At 32.2% G+C, this 20,765-nt stretch overlaps 1 protein-coding gene across 1 annotated transcript in view; it reads left to right on the plus strand.

Annotated features, from left to right (window-relative positions):
* The first annotated feature begins 9,672 nt into the window (after window positions 1-9,672).
* LOC140445795 (uncharacterized) overlaps window positions 9,673-20,765 on the plus strand; it is a 65,323-nt gene continuing 54,230 nt past the window's right edge. The window contains exon 1 of the mRNA XM_072538142.1: window positions 9,673-9,764. The gene's annotated coding sequence lies outside the window, so the exon portion shown is untranslated. The remainder of the gene's footprint in view (window positions 9,765-20,765) is intronic.

Below are 20,765 nucleotides of genomic sequence, written 5' to 3' on the forward strand. Positions count from 1 at the left end.
AGGGTGGAACCTCCGGGAACTAGATTTCCGTGCACCCAGCCCAATATCCGAAAAGCCCATACTCTGATTTTCAATTAATTATACTAAAGTCGTCCTCTACATCCGAGATGTCGGATTCGCTTTCGCTACTCTCCCCTGTGTTCGCGTGTATTATCAATTGGTCTACGTCATCTTGCAGGTTGTCCGCAGTCCACACCTCAGTTTTCGTTTTCTCAACAACATGTTCAACAAACCGTCGTCGATCAACTGGCGTACCTCGTCGTTTTTAAAAGTGGTATTATGGGTACCTACATATCGCTTAACTTGGTTCCACACCATTTCTATAGGATTCAATTCGCAGTGATATGGAGGAAGCCTTAAAATATAAACATTATGTTGTGAAGCATACTCATCAAGATGATACTTATCGTATTGATCTTTAAAAGCACGCGCTACTTCTAATAGCTCGGATTTCAAATAACACTCCTCGAAAAAAATATATCCTCGAAAATATATGATATTGCAATGGTCTTTTCGCAAACTAATTATGGCGCTAATTATGGCGCCAATGAATAATATCCTCTCGCTCCACCATGATGCTTCTTCGGCCACGTTTCTTATAAACAAATCCAATATCTTTCAGAAGTCTGTATAAAGTAGAAAGAGACAACGGCTGTATATTCTCATTACCTTGTATGAAGTTATGTATATGCTTTAAGAATGGCGGCAAATTTTTCATGAAAAATTCACAATGAACAATTCTCCGTAGAATACTTCTTACACCCTCGTCATATGTGAATATTCTAGAATTTGATTGACACACTCGTTTTTTACGTTTTTTTGGCGATTTCAACGTTCCACTCTGTTCTTTTTCTTTTTTGAAATTGTAAATGCTTCTTTCGCTAACACCAGTCATCAACGAAGTACGTCTTACAGCAGCACTTACATTAAGTTGTTCCGTATTTTGTAAAAAAACACAACACATTTAACACTACGAGTTTAGCGCAACCGTTAAATAATTCACCGGATTTAAACTTATGGGACTCCATGCTATCTGTTGAAACTCGGACTAAATTTTGAAGTGTAGTTTCGTTTTCCAAATGCACTTTCACCCTAAGTATGGGTAGGGGGTGAAATAGGGAAAGCTTGGAGTTTATCAAATACTAATTATGACAAACAAGTTTATGGCCATATTTAGGTGATTATGTTAATGATGGTAATTTGTAGCAGAAGTTTTACAAAAGAAATGAAGACCTATTTATAGAAACAACATAACTGTATTTTTAATATTTTACATACAATAGAAAAAATCTAATTTCTATGAAAGAATTGGAAATTTGAATATTATATATAATATCTATAAATAATATCATTTCCAAGTTTCCAAATTCCTTCCTAGAAATTATGTAGGTTTTTTCTATTTTATGTAAAACATTAAAACTACAGTTATTGTATGTTGTTCTTGTAAAGAGGTGTTCAAATGTTACTCTTATGAATATGATTCAATTGTATATCTCATGTTGACGTTTTATATGCAAAATTCATAGTTTTCGTTGTCAATAACTCATCAATGCCTTTTTATTGTACTGTATACGTATACATGATATAAAATATTTTACTCGTACTGCCGGCAGATGCATTTTATCCAAGCCGGTCCTGTGGACAATGAGCAATCAACAGCTGGAGAAAACCGACAACCCTGCGCGTTTATTCTCCATAAGAAAAGCATTGCCGTATCTTACCTGTACTGCACTCTCAGTGTGACATTTTCTATAGACACAGTTAGCTGAAAATACAGGATTGTTAAAAGTTTTAAACTCAAGAATTTCAAGAGAAATTAACATGCCACAATGTAGACATGACTCTGTCTGTTTTTCAATGTGCCTATTTTTCTACCCAGTAAGTTGTCGCTCCATCGTTTTCGTGGTTTTACTACTAATAGTCTTTCTATTGGGGAACCGTCTCTCTTGGTCTTTACTACTCTATTTGTTGTAATTCGGCTTATATAATTAGTATTATATATATAATACTGATTATAGTAATCATATATTCAGTCCTTGATGTTTTCCATCTTGCATCTACGTCGTATATCTGTATTTTTAGCTTTGTCCCATAGTGTCTTATCAATTTTTCTAAGAGTTTTCATCTTTGGTGTCTCTAACATCATTTTTGTTCTCTGTGCCAGGTAGTGTTTTTGTTGAGTATGTCATTATTGGTCTAATGACTATTTTGTAAATTCAGCCTTTCATTTATTTCCTGATATTTTAATTTTTCTATATTATTTCATTCAGGCAACCTGTTTCTCTGTTTGCTCTATTCACTTGATCTTCTACTTCTGCTTCAAACATTCCGCAAATAGATTAGATAGTGTGATGCCTAGATATTTAAACTCCATCACTTGTTCCAACATCTGAAGTTCCAGCTTCAATTTACATCTTAGTATTTGTTGTTGTTTTTCTCCCATTTGGTATCCATTTTTAGTTCTTACAGTTTTTATTATTTGAAGCTTAGGGAATCTCCATATCTTATCGCATTGACAGCTTTAATTGGGTCAGTTAATTCTTCTTCTACTTTTATTTTTATTGTGTTGTTTTGGTAGATATTTTCGATCGTTTTGATTAATCTGTAATCTTATGTATGTTAAACACAACGTGCAATTTTTGTAGATTTTTTATTGTCCACAGCATTTCTCATTCAAAAAATTTTCCTTTGATTTCCCAATTTTTATTTTGTATTTTTGTGTAAATCTTGGCACATCTCGTTTTGTTCACAGTTTTAATGAGCCTTATGTTCTCCATCAACTTAAGTATTTCATCCAGTCTTTTTTATTATTTTTTTTTGGCAATTTTTATTGATTTCTTATTTACTTATTTGTAATTTAGTGTCTTAGTTCTTAGTTGTATAAGTTCCGTAAATCACCCTTATAATAAGTATTTCATCTTTTTATTATATTTTAATACTTATTCAATTTGACGGTAATATTCTTCGATATCCTTGTCTTCACTCTGAGCTGTAGGGGCATAAACTTGAACTATTGAACATTTTAACTTTTGGACTATAAAATTATAAAGACTGTCATTGATCTATTGGTAATTTTCTTAGACCATTAAAGCTTATAGACACGCCGTATGCTATACCCCCTGTTTCAAAGAGTGAAGCAAACATAAATTGCTTTGCGCAGCTATGCGTGACGTCATTTATGGTAGAGAACGTTAGAAACTAGAAGTGCTTATAGGTATTTGCAAACTTTTTATAAGTGTTAAGTTCCAATTTAAAACTTTTTCAATACATTATTTTTTTTTAAATTATCATATTATCTTTCAGTGCATTTAATTGTACGCAGCGACACAAAAAGGGGACAGATATATCATTTAATGGGTAAAAAAAATTTATAAATTAAACTTGGAAAACCTACCAGAAATTTAGCACCCATTTAGCATCCAAAGTGTTTAAAATAGACACATATGGGAGTCTTATATAATTTTTATTTTATAATTACTTTGAAAACTGAAGGATAAAGAAAATAAATTGTTTTAGATTTCCTAAAGATTCATCATTGCAAAAAAAAAGGATTATAACGATGCACCGTGAAAATTTTAAACCATCAAATAGTTCTAAAATTTGCTCTAAGCATTTCACGGTGGATTCGTTTATTACTGGCGGATGGAGTTCAAAAAAACAACTCAAAAAAGATGCTGTACCCAACATTTTCGATTTTCCAAACCGTTTAATTAAGCAAGTTAAAACTAGAAAATTTTCAGTGAAAAAAGAAACTGTCTCAGACAAAACAACAGGCTCTAAAAGTTTACATTATTATCTTGGTGACTTTGTTGAACAAGAATCATCTAACAGAGATTAGGAATATAAAGTGGTAGTAAACAAATTATTTAAAAAAAAAACAAACAAATCAAAATGTTGCAACAACAAAATAGAAGGCTTGTTAAAAAAATTAATACCCTAAAATCTTTACTAAAACATCTTAAGGAAATAATATAAAAATCTAATAAAGATAATTTATTTTCATTATTGCAATAATGGTAAGAACTTTAATAATAATGTCAATAGACTTAAAAGTAAATCTTGTTATTCTTCTGCTAGTGTTATAATTTCATTCAGTTTATTTGTTATCACTTAAGTTCTTAATTTTAGTGTTGTGTTTAATAAATTAATTTCTTTGGAATTTTCCGGGTCCGATTTGTCTCTCTTTTTGAAGAGAGGTATTAGGAGTATGAAGCGGCAAAAATAATTTCCAGATCTTGTCCAAAATTAAAAGAATGAAGATTTCGTGAAAATGAAGAAGTCACAACCGCAGATAATCAACAACCTATTTTACCCCAAATTTTAAGCTTACCGCAAAATCTTCAACAAAATACTCAAAATGAGAACATGTCTGAAAAATGGGACATTTGCAAAACAATTTCAAAACACAAGATCGCCTAGATTGATATCCAGAATCCCGTCACATAGTCCTACTAAAAATTTTAGTAGATCTATGTCTCCAAGAAATCAATTTCCCATAAGTGACCACAGAAGTAAAAAAGATACTCTGCAATTTGGAGTTGCACATTTAAAGTATCAACTAGCGATTAATAAAAAGAAATAAAAAAGTTAAGTGAACAGGTATCAATTTTGGGCAATGACTAATTACCAGAATTTCAAGATGCTTTGATTGAATTACAGGTTCAAAATCAGTGTCAGCTTGAAGAAAACGAGAATGTTACCAAAAAAGTAAGTCTCCAGGCAATGACAGTTAAACAGGAAAAAAGAAATGGTCAGACTTCTCTGGAAAACCTTAAAAAGAGTCAAAAAAAGATAATGTCTTAAAGGTCATGCTTAAAAATGGAGTAAAACCTATTTGGCAGGAAATACAGTGGAACTATAAAGGCGTACTGAACTCAATAGAGATCTCTATGTCTTTCCAATGGTCAAGTTTACAGGAAGTGAAAAGTCCCGATAAAGTATGTACAGTTCAACAGTGGTGCCGACAAAATAACACATTAAACGTATGTTGCAATAACTTCATAGCAGCCTTACTGGAGAACATTTTGAAGTCAAAAAAACACTTTCCAGAGTTCGATACACATTATACTGGATCAATTGTCGCCGAGATGTAGAAGATTGGTATAAAAAATATTTCATCTACCTTTCTACTTTTCTTAACTCCACTCTCCTCCGGTATTCAATCGTTTCTCTAGGATAGCGTAGAATGTCTTCTGCTTTAACTGCTCCGATAAAAAACTCTTATTCACCTTATAACTGAATCTGCTTACTTACTGTGTATATGTAACGGTAGAAAAGACACTAGAACAGAGAGTCGTTGTAGAATGGCACAATATCTTTCCAGAGAGCCTTTTGAACGACTTATAGTGGATATTCTCGATCACAGAGGGAGGAAACAAGTACTTAATGGTTGCAATGGATTATTTTTTTAAATGACCTAATATTACACCCCTTCCTAATCAAGAAGCGACCACAATAGCAAAAACACTCATAACAGATGTCGTATCAAGACATAGAGTTCCTTTAGAGTTGCATTCTGATTAAGGACGAACTTTTAAATAATAATTAATGCAAGAATTATTGAAAATCTTGAGTTTAAAAAAAACTCGCACTACGCCTCTCCATCCTCAATCAGACGGAATAGTCGAAATACATAATAGAACTGTCAATACTTTCAATGTTTGTCGCTAATAATCAAAATCATTGGGATACTTTAATTCTTCTTTAATTCTTAAATATATAATACCATGACAAGAAGTATCCTCACTTATGGGTGTGAAAATTGGACAATAAATAAGAAAACCAAAAACAAAATAAGAGCAACAGAGATGGAATTCCTAAGGAGAAGCTGCAGAGTAACAAGAAGAGATAGAATAAATAACATGGAGATTAAGAGGAGAATGGGAATGAACTCCGACATAATAGACTACATCGAACAGAAGAGGTTAACCTGGTACGGACATGTCAGAAGAGCAGACCAAAATCGGTGGATAAATAGAATAACAGAGTGGAGCCCGATAGGAAGAAGAAAGAGAGGCAGACCCCGAAGATCTTTCAGAGATAAAGTGGACGAAAAAATGAGTAGAAGAAACCTACAGGAAGGGGACTGGCTAAACAGGAAAAATTGGAGAAAACGGTTGAGTGAAGGAATACAGTGAAAACTGTGGAAATCCTTGTATATATATATATATATATATATATATATATATATATAAATACGTTCAAATTATCGGGTATAGTGGTCTATAATAAAAATCTTTCTTTTTTCTAAATTACTCAATATTTCGCTATTTATTTAAAAGCTTCCTCAGGAGTAAACTAAAAACAATTTGATTATTACAAAAAATGGCGTACAAATACATTTTAAAACACTTACAGAATTTAAAAGATTTCGCAAATAAAAACTGACATTGAAGTATTTGAAATATTGAATGTCAAGATTAAATTGTCTTAATCTAAAAGAAGTTCCAGTCATTTTCCATCAATGATGATCATCGGAGAAGATATGAAGCTTCCTGAATATCTTATTTTCGAAAAATGGCCTCCTTGCGAAGAAGAACTTTCATTCTTGACGTACATCGAAAATTTGAAAGAAAAATTGAAAAAAGTCTATAAATTTCCTCGTAAAAGTTTGAAGCTTCAAACTAAAAAAACCAAGGCCAGGCTCGACATGTACGCTACTGGCACAACTTTCGAAAGTGGTAACTCATACACACCCAAACGTAAGAAAGAACTTCGTCCGAAACTTCAACAAAACTGGGAAAGCCTATACACCGTCCCACAGAAAATAAACGATCCAAACGATAGAAATAAACCCAAAGTAGTATATATCGAAAGGTTAGCTCCATACCATGGAACTGATCCACCTTGTTGGCTTTTATCGGTTCGTGATAGACCAGTTATTAATGGCGAATAACTATAAAGGAGGTGGCAGTGATACGACAGTTCCGTGAGATTTATTCCATATAGAAAAGTCTTTTGACGAAAAAGAAGAAGTATCAAAAAAATCTAGAATATTCGAGATATCATAAAAAAATCTCGAATTGTCTAGTAATGTCTGGAATGTCAAAAGATGTATATCCGCACAGGAACGTAACAGTTTGAAGAACAGTAGTATTTTTAAATAGTTGTCATTGTGTCTTCTTCATGTGCCTTGTCCGTTCCGAACGTTGGCAATCAACATGGCTATTCTGACTTTGTTTACGGCAGATCTGAATAGTTCAGCAGATGACAATCCGAACCATTGACGCAAGTTTTGGAGCCACGAGTGTCTTCTCCTCCCTGGACCCCTTCTGCTGTCTATTTTCCCTTAAACGATCAGTTGTAGTACTCTATATTTATTATGTCTCATAACGTGACCCAAGTATTCCAACTTTCTTTTCTTTATACTTATTCCTACCTCTCTCTCTTTAAATATCTGGCGTAGTACCTCTTCGTTGGTCACGTGCTCAGTCCAGGATATACGTAATATACGTCGGTAAGCCCACATTTCGAAGGCCTCTACTTTTTTCATCAATGTTGCGGTCATTGTCCACGCCTCCATTCCATATAACAAAACCGGGAATACATAACATTTCAGAAGTCGAATTTTGAGAGGTAGGGTGAGGCTTTTAGAGGTGAAAATTTGCTTCATGCTAGTGAACGATGCTCTTGCCTTTTCTACTCTTATACGTATTTCCTTCGCTTGATCCCAATTTGAGTTAACTGTTGTTCCCAAGTAGATGTACGAATCCACGTGTTCAATTCTTTCATTGTCTAATATCAGTTGCTGTGGTGGTTGTTGGGTTTTGCTTACTAATATCCATTTGGTTTTTGTGATATTTAGTCCGTATTGTGCACTTGTTTTTTGTATCTTACTCATTAGGCAACTCAGTTCCTCCATGCTAGTTGCTAGAATCACAGTGTCATCAGCATACCTTATGTTATTAATTATTTCTCCATTTATCTTTATGCCTTCTGTGCTTTCCTCCAGCGCTGTCTTAAATACTTCTTCTGAGTATATATTAAAGACAATAGGAGACAAGATACAGCCCTGTCGTACCCCTTTCTTGATCTCAATTTTATTGGTCAATGTAGATCCTACGTTCACTTTAGCTGTTTGGCCCCAATAGAGACTCGCTATTGTTCGAATGTCTCTGTAGTCGACTCCGATCTTATGGAGAACTTCAATTATCTTTTCGTGCTTTACGTTATCGAATGCTTTTGCGTAGTCTATAAAGCATATGTACACGTCTTTGTTCATATCTCTGCAGCGCTGGATGAGTACCTGTAGACTAAAAAGTGCTTCTCTTGTCCCAAGAGAATTCCGAAACCCAAACTGCGAATCTCCAATGTTATCCTCGCATTTTTTGCTTATTCTGTTGTAAATAACCTTGGTGTATGCCTTCGAAATGTAGTTAATTAGACTTATCATCCGATGTTGATCACAAGACTTTGATTTTGGTTTTTTCGGTATGGCAACAAAAGTTGACTCTAGCCAGTCTTCAGGAAACTCCCCGCTGTTATAAATATTGTTAAAGAGTCTGACGAGTGAGTCTAGAAATTGACTGTTTGTTTCGCACAGCATTTTCAATACTTCCCCGTATACGTTATCGTTGCCTGGTCTTTTGTTATTTTTAAGACCCTTTATAGCATTCTCCACTTCTGATTTTAGAATAGAAGGGCCAGTATCATCATTGCTCAGTGTATACCCACTAGGACGGTCATCATTAAACAGTTGTTCCACATAAGTTTCCCAGATTCTAACTATTTGGTCGGGGTCTAGTTGTAGATTTCCATTATCATCGCATAGCCCTTTCGATAAAATATTGTAGCTTTTCTTTGTTGTGAGTTCCTTTATCTTCTTATGCATATTGTGATAGTCGTATACCTTTTCGCACTGTTCGATTTCTTCGCATCTCTCCGAGAACCATTTCTCTTTAGTTTTTCTTATCTCAGCTCTAATTCGTCTATGGGTTTCGCGGTGTCATTGTGTAAAAGTTGTAAAGTATTGTAATATTGTTGGTCTTTAAATAAAGTTATTTTAAAGAAATGTAACAATACACTAAGCTAAATAGCTACCTTATGTCCAGTTTACGTCAGACATATTTAAAGCTAGTTTGATAAAAAACGTGTGTTCGGTATCATTTTATTTATTAATATTTATGAAATGTATTATTAAAAATTCTTTGTTTTTTTTTTGGCTCCATTCATGGACCCCTTACAAAATTGATCAGAGTATGTTTCATTTAAATGTCATTCGGCTTCGATGTCTTGATCACAAAGGCAAAAACTAATGTACAATCCCACTAAGGCCATCATCAAAATTAAATTCATACAAAATTAGCTCCAAACAGCTCATCACCGAGACAACTAACGATCTATATAATCGCCAAGTTAGCACGTGACAGATTTGGTTTAAACCACTAAAAAACTAAAACAATTAAGAGTAAATATATTCATACCAACCTCTTAGGGGGGTCGCATAAATATTAATTATAATGTTTACCATATAGTTAAGGCCCCATTTGATTGATAACTTGCGTCGGTGTTTTGTGGCACTCCCTGTACAAAAAACAAATTAATACCGGTAAATTTAAAAACAACAAAGATGCACTGTCAAAAAAATAAATCCATCATGATTCGTCAAATGACATTGATTGCTCCTCCCCTCCTGCGGGCTTTTATAAGAGGTCGATGGTCCCATGTGGTCCTCCAGTATCGAAGAAGTCGGTTGCGTATTCATTTATTCCACTGGTGCGTTCTTATTTCGGTTAAGTGATAGTACCGGTCGTACTATACCATCGGTAAGTTTTGAGATTACATTTAAATAACGGACGATGCATCCGATTTTTTAGCAAATTAATTAATTATTAGGACAGTTTTAAACAATTTTTGACAAATAATGGTACTACTTATAACTGCAAAACCAAATTGATATAATGAATTATCTGATTGAATAAAATTTGATCAAACTTATTCTCATAAAAACAATAAGTGTATTAAAACAAACTCAAACTTTTATAGTAGTCTATGCCGTCAGGGAATGATAATACTTCCCATTGATTTTTAGAATTTATGTTTTCTTTTGCGTTTTTATCTTTATCTATTTCAACAATATTTTCTTAATATTTATTTCGTATGATCGATTTCTTAGGCATGTTCTTTTAAGATTACTATATAACATTTAATATCAATTATATTCTTCACAAATAAAATCCGAAAAACATTACAATAAAGTTTCCATAAAAGACTTCACCCCTCTCAAAACTAAATAATTATTGTTGTTGTTGCTGAAATTATGATTTTTCAGACTAATTAAACTTCTGTATTGTATCTTCTGTATTCCCATTGTAATTTACAATATTTTTTTCTTTCTTTTACTGTGCTTTCTAGGCATATAAAAATGTTCGTCCTTTGATTTATTTCTCAGTTACCAAATTGTTTGGCCAATTTTCTTGGTCTTCTTTCAAATGGTGATTTATCTCTTGCTAAGTTTACTTCTGTATTACCAGTGATTCTATTTATGTTTTGCTTCCATTCAGTATTTCTCTTCTTAATCCATTTGTCTATCGTTCCTTTCCCTGTCTGTTATTGTTTTATTTCTTATTCCATGAAGTACATTCATGTCCATGATTTCAAATAGTATGTATCCCAGTCAAGGAAGAAAAAAAGCTGAAAAAATCTTATACAAATATTTAATGGTTCTAAAAGGTATATGAGGGGTAGATGCTGAAATATCCATATTAAAAATTGAAAAAAATATTTTTTGCCTATAAGTTTAAATTCGATAATTTTAAGAGTTTCTGCATTAAAAAACTTTTCATTAACCTTTAAAAAATTACGTGCAACTAAATAAATGGCATAAATGAATTAACAAGTACAAAAAATGTCTATAACCTCTATAAATATGATATTACAATAAATGTTCAAAATGACACCCATTTTCTTCAATACACATACGGTATCGTTTTAATAAGGAAAACCGAATGCGTTGAAAAATCATATTTTTCTGACAAAATTGATTTGCAGCTTCAATTATTCTAACCCTCAATTGTTGTTCGTCGTTTATTGTTACAAAATACACTTTCTGTTTTATAAACCCCCAAAAGCAAAAGTCCATGGGGTTAAGACCTGGATTTCTGGGTGGCCAAGAAATAGGTGCGTCACGACCCCTTCCAATCCACCGACAAGGATACTGCCTGCAAAGGTATTCCCGAACTTCATTACTGTAATGCGGTGGAGCGCCATCTTGTAGAAACTACATATTTTGCCTTATTGCAATATTCACTTCTTCCAAATACTCTTGTAAACCGTTTGCCAAGAACTGCAAATAATATTCACCATTTAAATTGTTGGGAAGAAATACTCGGCCTATTAGATTGTTATCCACAATTCCTGCCCAAACATTAACTTTGAAAGTCCTTTGGTGATGAGTCGTTTTTTTGGCGTGAGGATTATTGTCGTCCCAAATGTGCTCGTTATGATGGTTTATTATTCCATTTCTACTGAAGGTAGCTTCGTCGGTAAACAAAATATTTTCATTTGAGAGTGTTTTTCATTAACAATCAATCGCAAAATCCAATCCTTTTAGGATAATCTTCAACCAATAACTCTTGAACCGTTGAGCAGCTATTACCCTTGTAATTGTGTACCCCAATGATTTCTAAAATGTCTTCATTAGTTGCATCCATTATTGGACGACCACGATTGCCAGCAGCTTGCGGTTGGAATGTACCCGTTTTCCGTAAACGATGATCAATGGTCAGAAATAATCGTCTATCGGGTGTACTTCGATTGGGGTATTTTACTGCATAACGCCTTGCGGCTGCTGCACTATTTCCTTGACATTCACCTACGATATTCCCGATAGTTTATTGAAATCATAATTTAATCTGATCCAACTTACCCAAAGTTAAATGCATATCTGCCATTTCCTGAAATGTGTAGGTCATTTTAATTTCAAAATTTTTAATATTAATCTTATTCACACAATAAATGATAGCTTCAAATTATTGACTATTATTAATGGAACTGTTTGTAATTATTCTATCCGTAGAAACTAATTGTAATTTTATGGCCAACTAGGAAAAAAATAGTTTTTCGAAAAAGTGATAAGAGGCAAAAAAAGTTTTAAAAATAATGTGTTAAACTAATGATGCCCCAAAATTCATTTGATTTGAACGTACTCAAAAGTTTGGGGGGATTTAGGGCTGCACACACCCCTTAAAATTTTTCTGTGTGCTTAGATTTTGTTGTTTCATTTTTGTATGGAAAACGCTTTCAGAACAAGAAAGTAACGTGTCCATTTTTATTACAAAATGTCAAGTAGATTAGGAGATAATGCAAAAAAACAATTTTTATTTTGTAACTTCAAAGGGCTGTAACTCTTTTTGTGTACACTTTTGTACTAGGATAAGTTGGATTTAATCAATTTATTTTTGTCCCCGGAATGCGTGATTTAATTTATGGCATACCTTTTTGAAACACCCTGTATTTAATGGTTCTAAAAGGTATATGAGGAGTAGATGCTGAAAAATCCATATTAAAAAGTGAAAAAAATATTTTTTGCCTGTAAGCCTAAATTCGTTAATTTTTAGAGTTTCTACATTAAGAAACATATACAATTGGCCGACATAATTGCAAAAAAACCCTTATTTTTGCATTAATTTATAAATCTTAATGACATTTTATATAACTACTTAAAATGGTGGCAATTAATGAGCTATTAAAGTGTGCTAAATTTCGTACAGATCTATAAAATAGTTTATAAGTTATTCAATTTGTTTATACCAGAAAGCGTTTATTTAAACAAATGTACTTGCCCGAACATTTACTCTAGAGGTATCGTGTAAATCGCAATCAATTCTTTAAGGCTTCATTTTTAAGGTATATTAAAAACAACTTCAACACGTTAATAATTTGTTATTTAAAAATGCTGACCCCTTAGCTTATAAACATTTATAATAACTTTGACATTTATTTCCAGTCACCTGGTTGTAAGTAGGCTTAATAAAAAGCTGGTGAGACAACACAGTTTCCAAAAAAAAACAAACCTCTGACTAATTGGAACCAAGATAGCGTTGTTTTCTTAAAATCATATTTTCATTGTTTATTAACAGTAGGAGCTGAAAATTAAACGGATTTTAAAAAAAGATCTAAATTTTATTATCCATTTTATAAATGACATATACAGTGAAGGAGTAAAAGGTTTTGGTCTTTAAAGTGATGGTACTCGTAAAATATCGCCACTGTATATCCTTGTGTAATAAATGCGTTTCAGCCACAGTTAAATCTGGAAAGCACATACATGTTGGTTTAGTATATCTCTCATCGGTTTAGTTTTTTATTTGTATTACTGTTAACACTACATCTATATTTAAGATACCTATATACATGATTTACCTGTTATGAATCTTTGCTGTTCTCTTTTTAATGTTATTTTTTCGTTAATTTTCTTTGTTAGTATTCCTGTAGTTAGCTTTAGAGTAGTGTTTAAGTTTTACCATCTCCTTTCTTATAAAACGTTAATTTATCACTGTTCTCGGATTCGCCAAAGAAGTTTTCCTTTCATATTTGAACAATTAATTTACAATTTGATGTTGACTTGACGACTTTTACTTTTTCCATTCTAATTTAAAGTTGCACTTTGTAATATCTATTGCTATAGTCGTGTTTCTATAAAGCATGTTCTGGTTCTTCCTTAAACATATTTTAAGTACAGAATCTGGTCGTCTTTTTTAATATGGGCAATTTCAACAAAATCTTAATAATAGTACACACTATTTTTTTCTTTTTCTTCTATCGTCCATTGTTGGATATAGGCCTACTCCAACTCCTTCCATTGATCTCTACCCCCGAGCAATAGATGTCTAATTTATTCCAGCTATTTTCCTGATATCATCTACCCGTCTCATCTGCGGTCTAATGTTGTATTTTGGCGTTCCAACGTTGGCCTTTGTGTCTAGCAGTGTGGCCTGCGAAGATTCATTTGAGTTGGCCAAATTTTTGTTGTGATATCCTGGACTTTTGTTTTTTATCTTACCCAGTAGTTGCCCTTTCTATCAAACAGTCGTATACCTAAAATTGTCCTTTTCACTGCTCTCTCTATTGTGGCTAGTTTGTTTATATTTGCCTTTGTAAGAGTCCAGATTTAACAACCATATGTCACGAGAAAAAAGATGCACTAATTGAACAAGTGGCTTCTCAAGTATTAAGGTATTTTGCGGTTCTTGAGTATACAACTTTAGTTTTCAAATCCTGCTCATGCCAGTTTTGTTCTTCTACTGATTTCCACACATTGCTTCTTGTTGTCAAGTTTCGGAATTCGCCCTAGGTAGATATATTCTTGGACTTGTATTTAATTTCTATTTATAGTTATTTGTCTGGGGTCGTCTGTGTTTGTCATTGTTTTTGTTTTTATCATATTCAGTTTTAGGCCAACGTATTGGGAGCTGTCTGCGATTTCCTCCACTATAGTTTGTAGTTATTCGACTGTGCTCGCTATAATCCCGATATCATCGGCGAATCTGAGGTTTTAGATTAACAGCTTTGGAAATACTACATCGCCGTGTTGACCTAATCCCTTATGGGAATGGGATTTGTATTTTCGGTTAGTTAAATCATCATAGCTGCGTTTTCTCGAATCTATTTTACAGTTATGAATAGCTTGTTGTATGTATGGCCCACATATCGATACTACCAAATGCCTTTTTATAGTCTACGAAGGTAAGGAATACGGGTAGTTTACATTAGCTATGGCTACAGTTATAAGCATTATTTATCTAGTTAGTTTATTAACCTGCCTTTAAGAGCCTTTAAGAGTTGGCTAATTTATGAAGTATCTTCGCTAAAATCATGCCATTATTTATAATAAGTTCCGACAAATATCTAACAACTTCTGGTATGATATTGAATGGTTTCTTGGGTTTGATATCTATTGAAATGATATGAATATAGGAGAAAGAAAAATAGTGTTTAAAGAAAATAATTTATAAGTTACATACTAGATAATGTTAGATATAAAAAATATTTGGTTATTTTAATAAGTTATATACTAGAGAATTTTATAAAAATTATTTATATGAGGGTATTCTTAAGAAATTAGCATATAATAAGTGTAAAAAGTTTTATTTTAATAATTATAATATTGTAAATATATTTAAGTGAGCCATGTGATTAGGCAACCAAATATACCTACTCGGAATAAATGACAGTTAGAGAAATTAATAATTGCGAATGTGAAATAGGGTTAAATGTTAGTTTAAAATGTTTAGTTTACATATAGTCACTGATTTAAGTTTATATTCTGATCTGAAAAGCCTAAATGTCAACAAAATTCTCGATAGAAAAGAAAGGAATTCTCTAGAATACAGAATTTAACCTTTCTTTACGGTAGAACTTTCTCGAATATGGTTATGTCTATGGACATAATCATGGTACAATGAATATTTATTGTACCATGGGACATAATCGAACATATACTGTTTCGAGAACATTCATATGGAGGAAATAGAACAATTCTAATAGGATTTCTTGCCAGATGGTTCTGGAAGATTGAAAAGGTATAAATACTCGGTGATTTGGATTCAAAATGGCCAGTCAGTTAGTAAGAAAGTTAGTTAGAAGATAGACACATTTAGTTAGTGAAGTCAATTGTTCAGTAAGTTCAAGATAGTCAGTCAGAAGGTCCAGATGGTCAATATAATAAGTTCAATGAAGATTAATAAACAGTATAAAGATAATATTATTGAAGATTAAAAATTATGTTATTTAAAAATGGTAATTGGATAATGGAAGAAAGTATCAATTGAAAATTAAAATTATATAATATTTGGTGATTGGATATTGGTGTATTAAAAAGAAGAATAAATATAAATGCTATTAAGAAGAAAAATATTTTAAATTGGTGGAAGCTGATAATTGGAAAAAGTAATTTCACAAAAACAAGGATAACCGAGGCTGAGAACGAAGACATTGAGTGGTGATTAAAATCTTTATTTTGGAGAACATTTTCATTTGGGCATTCAGTGAAAGAAAGGTACAAAATTTTGTTAATATAATTTAGTTAGTATCATAAGAATTTCAATTTTAAAGATAGTTTGTTTAAAATTTACATTATCTATATAATTTAATTAGTTTCATAAGAATTTTAATTTAAAGATAGTTTATTTTAAATTTTACATTGGTTATGTTAGATATATGTGTGTTTCATAATAGATATAATAAAGATAATTTCAAAAGGTGCTTACAAACTAATTCTTTGAGAACCGCGATAAAAACCCTATATATATTATTAAAAACACTCATTGCTCATCATTCACAAATAAAACATCATAACACTATATATCGGCATTTGTCGCTTTACTTAAAAGGATCTTTAATAATACATTTAAATGGATAGTAGGTAACCTTCTGTTTTTAGAACATCCTTTCTGACATAACATCTGACATCCTTGTTTACTTGTTTTTCCAGTTTAAGTGTCTTCTACTGCGCAAATTGCTTTAAAAAATTTCTATTACTTACTTATATCCATATGACCTTTTCTTTCTAGTTACCGCGGTAATATTTTTCTTTGTTGGAACTTCGAAAATAATGTTTCTGTGCCTTTGTGAAAAACACTCTCGCAAATGCTGAAGCTACGTACTTTTCTCTGAAAAATTTCTATTCGCCTCTTAATCCAATTGGTATATTATCTTATCGCGATTTAACCCATATAGTTTAAGACCTAGAAGGGGTTGTCGAGGTAATGATGATAATGATGAGATGGTCATTGTTTCCGTATCTTTTTTGGCATTCTGCTTCTTCTCTAGGTTAATAGGACTCCAAGTTTGCTTTCCATTCTTGTATTTATTATTCCATTAAACAACTTGTACAGGTGGCTTAAATGACTAAATTTGTCTGGTCTCTATTTTTATGAAGTTAAGTCATTATCTTCTTCTTCAAGAAGATTTGATTTATCGATAAGATGTTGTTAGCCTTTTTTTGTATAGACTAAACCTTCAATAAATGATTTTTCTTCTCCTTTATAATAGCACAAGTAGCCTGATCGGAGTTTCGTTAGATTTTCTCTTCTGATCTTACTTCATCAATACCTACAGTACCTAATAAAAATTGGCCGTAATATGAATAGGGATCGTCAATGAAATTTCGCTGGGCGTCCCAAGGAAATCGTTCTTGGCCACGATTCGTGTGACCATTTACTTCTTGGTACGATTGCTCCCACCATAACTTCCGGTTTTTTAACCTGATTTTTCCAATGTAATGGGAAGAAAGAAATCTGTAATGGAAAACATTTTTTTAAACTGTCTACACTTGGGAATCTAGTAGCCATTCGTGGTCGGAAAATGAAGAGTTGGCCAAGGGAGGAAGATAACAAATATAAACGGTAATTTACCAAGACAAATTAAAGGAAACTAAATTGTGAAGACCAACATAACCTACCAGGTGCGAGTCATTACATGGGGATATGAGAATTGATACACCTTACATTCCCGATCATACACTGGGATGTTGATTACAGGCTTTATGGCTCGTCCAGCATGCTCTAACATGTCTGTTTTCATTTATCAAGTATGTGCTGTAAGTTTTTTAGCATTAAAAAAGTTACGTTAGATATTGTAAAATAGGCTTGCAAAAATGCAAATGCTGTGATTTTAAATATAAACAATAAAAATAACAATTAATGGGAAAATCCCAGTAGTTGGCTGTACACCATCGTTTACAAAACATACAGAAGGAAAACACTTCACATTTGTATTTAGGTATAAAACATTGAATTAAAACTTTTTTAAAAAGTGTTGTCAAAATTTATACAGGAGCATAACGTTACGTTTTCGATCTAGATCAGATCATCCTCAGTTCCTTCTTTTGTAATTGAAGCTAACACTAAAATTGTAGCTGTGACATCAATATATGGTTTTACATATTTAAATTTAAATTCTCATGTGACTCTAGGTCGATGACATTGGATAAAAATTTAATACTTAAAGAGCAACATGTTTCTTTGCTCGACTTGAACATGTGGTTCTTGTCAGTTAAAATGACACAGACCAACTTCAGTTGGTAAGTAAAATTGAAAAATACAAAAGGGCTAACTCGGGTTCTAAAGGTCGCAGGTTATTGTATTTTTTTGTATTCGTGTAAAAATTTTGAATAAAAAAAATTAAGTTTGTGTGTTGATGCATTTGAGTTACTTAGAATGTTTATAAGCTTAAAATCACAGTACTTTTGTAAACCTATTTTACAATATTTAAGATAATTTTTTTAATCGCTACATGATAAATTTAATTGATAAAATAAGCCTTTTTCTTCCATTGGGTACTTTCAAAATTCATGTAGACTTAATAGTTTACGCATAATAGCGTTGTAGATAAAAGCTTTCTGTGATAAACAATTTCAATTTTGCAACAACTGTTAAATGAAATTTCTTGAAATTTTTATGCCTGAAGTTTGCGTTGTACTTGAGTCATCCAAATCTCTTCTAAGAGCTTCTTCAGTTTTATTTGCTTTTGGATGAACTTCGTGTAAAAATCGTCCTAGTACAGATCTCCTCGTTGGTAGAGCTGTGAATCCATATTCGTTGGACCAATAATACGAGCAATTCCTAGAGCACGTACTCTAATTCGGCGAATAGTAATTGTACAGGGAGCCTGATAGAAAGTGTGTGCCATATTCGAGCCTTAGTTCCTTACTTCGGAAATCTTGAGTCACGCACCAGTACAATTACTATGCTTTCAAGTTTTCGAACTCTCATAAGACTGTACACCCTTCCAGTTTCCTAGGAGCTTAGGTTTTAGAATTAGCGTAGATCCCAAAATTCTAAGTGGTGGGTATGTATGTTTCCTACTTATCCAGCTAATTCCAATACCATCAAACAAGACGGTCATCTGCATATGATATTGTCCCTATTATCACGCAAAATTAAAATTTGTTTGTATTTAAAAAAAAAGTTAGCAATATTTTTCAAAATATCGACTTTTGAAGATATTTTGCCGTAATAAAGCAATAAATTAACAAACATTACTTTGCAAATTCTCATTTTAGGGGAGTAACTATGCTTTTTCAATAAAATTGTGTCACTTTTCCATATCATTTACCTGTCTTCACCTTTAGTATTTAAAATCAAATAGCGCTTTTACATTGTTTATATATTAAATAATTGATGGATTCGACCGTTACTTGATGGAAATTCATTTTATGTAACAATAAAACACTGAAAACTTTGTTTTCAAAACTTCCACAAAATTTATTTTAAATTCTTATTACTACAGCGGTTTCGGCTGATTGCCTTTCTCAAGTGATCTGTTTTTGGCATGGGTTTACACTTTATAGTCTCTAATGAAATAGGTTGAGGAGGGGAGAACTGTTTGTCTCAAGCTGGTCATTTAGAATTATATCTGTGTTTTTTAATTTGTTGATTTCCATAGATTCTAACAAAGATAGCTTAAGGCCTTTATTTTGAATGTGGAGAATTTTAAATTCGTCATTAAAAGAATGATTATGATCTAGAAGGTGAAGTGCGTATGTAGAATCTGTTTTTCTATTATTGAAAGCAATTTTATGTTCTGCTATTCGTTTATTAAAATTTCTACCTGTTTGACCAATGTAAGTTTTTGGGCAGTCGCCACATTTAAGTTTGTACACACCACTGTGTAAGTGTTTTTTATGTTGGCTCTTGTTGTTTTTAATATATTTGCCTAGGTTGTTATTTGTTCTGAAAGCTGGTGTTATTCCTTTCTTTTTTATGTGTTTGGCTATTTTTGTTGATATTTTGCCTGTATATGTAATCGAGCAGAAGGTACTGGGTTTTTTCTCTGGTGGTGGAAATACTAAGTTCAGGGCTTTCTTGTGTAGTTTTTGATTTAACATTTTATTAATTGTTTGTTCGTTGTATCCATTGTTTACTGCTATTTGCTTAATGATATTTAATTCTGTCTCAAAATTGTATTTTGACATAGGAATTGCTGTTAATCTATGTAACATACTATGATAGGCTGCCAGTTTATGTTGTGTGGGATGGGATGATGAATTGTGAATAGTCGTGTCAGTATGGGTAGGTTTATGAAATATGGAGAAGTCATGTTTGTTTTTAAGTTTGGTAATTTTTAAATCTAAAAAATTTATGGATTGATTTTGTTCTGTTTCTATTGTAAATTCAATATGACTATGAAGAGAATTAATATACGATAAAAATTGGTCGAGTTACCTGTTAGTTCCTGTGAAACATATCAGTACGTCGTCTACGTATCTCCACCAATATAAAAACTGTTTGAATATGGGATGTTTTGAAATCTTTGTCTCTAAATGATCCATAAAAATATCTGATAGCAATGGGCTTAGAGGATTGCCCATTATAAGTCCTGCACTGTTATTTGTATATAATTCATTATTAAATTCAAAGTAGTCCTGGTTTATGCAAACTTCAAGAAGATGTAAAATTTCAGATGTAATGATTGGATTTGTACTATTTTGGTCTAAAAGGTTTTTTACTAGAATAAAAGTTTCTGTAGGAGGGATACTAGGAAAAAGATTTTTTACGTCAAATGAAATTAATCTGGAGTTGTTAGGTAACTGAAAATGTTGTATTTTATTGACTAGTTCTATTGTATTTTTTATGGTAAATTTAGGTGAAAATTTAGTGTGTTCTAAAATAATCTCATAACAGTTTTTTTGAAAGTTTATATGACGGAGCTGTATGACTTACTTGACTTACTATTTCCACCACCAGAGAAAAAACCCAGTACCTTCTGCTCGATTACATATACAGGCAAAATATCAACAAAAATAGCCAAACACATAAAAAAGA

Source organism: Diabrotica undecimpunctata, chromosome 7 (assembly GCF_040954645.1).
Source record: "Diabrotica undecimpunctata isolate CICGRU chromosome 7, icDiaUnde3, whole genome shotgun sequence".
In the NCBI taxonomy this organism is placed as follows: Eukaryota; Metazoa; Arthropoda; class Insecta; order Coleoptera; family Chrysomelidae; genus Diabrotica; species Diabrotica undecimpunctata.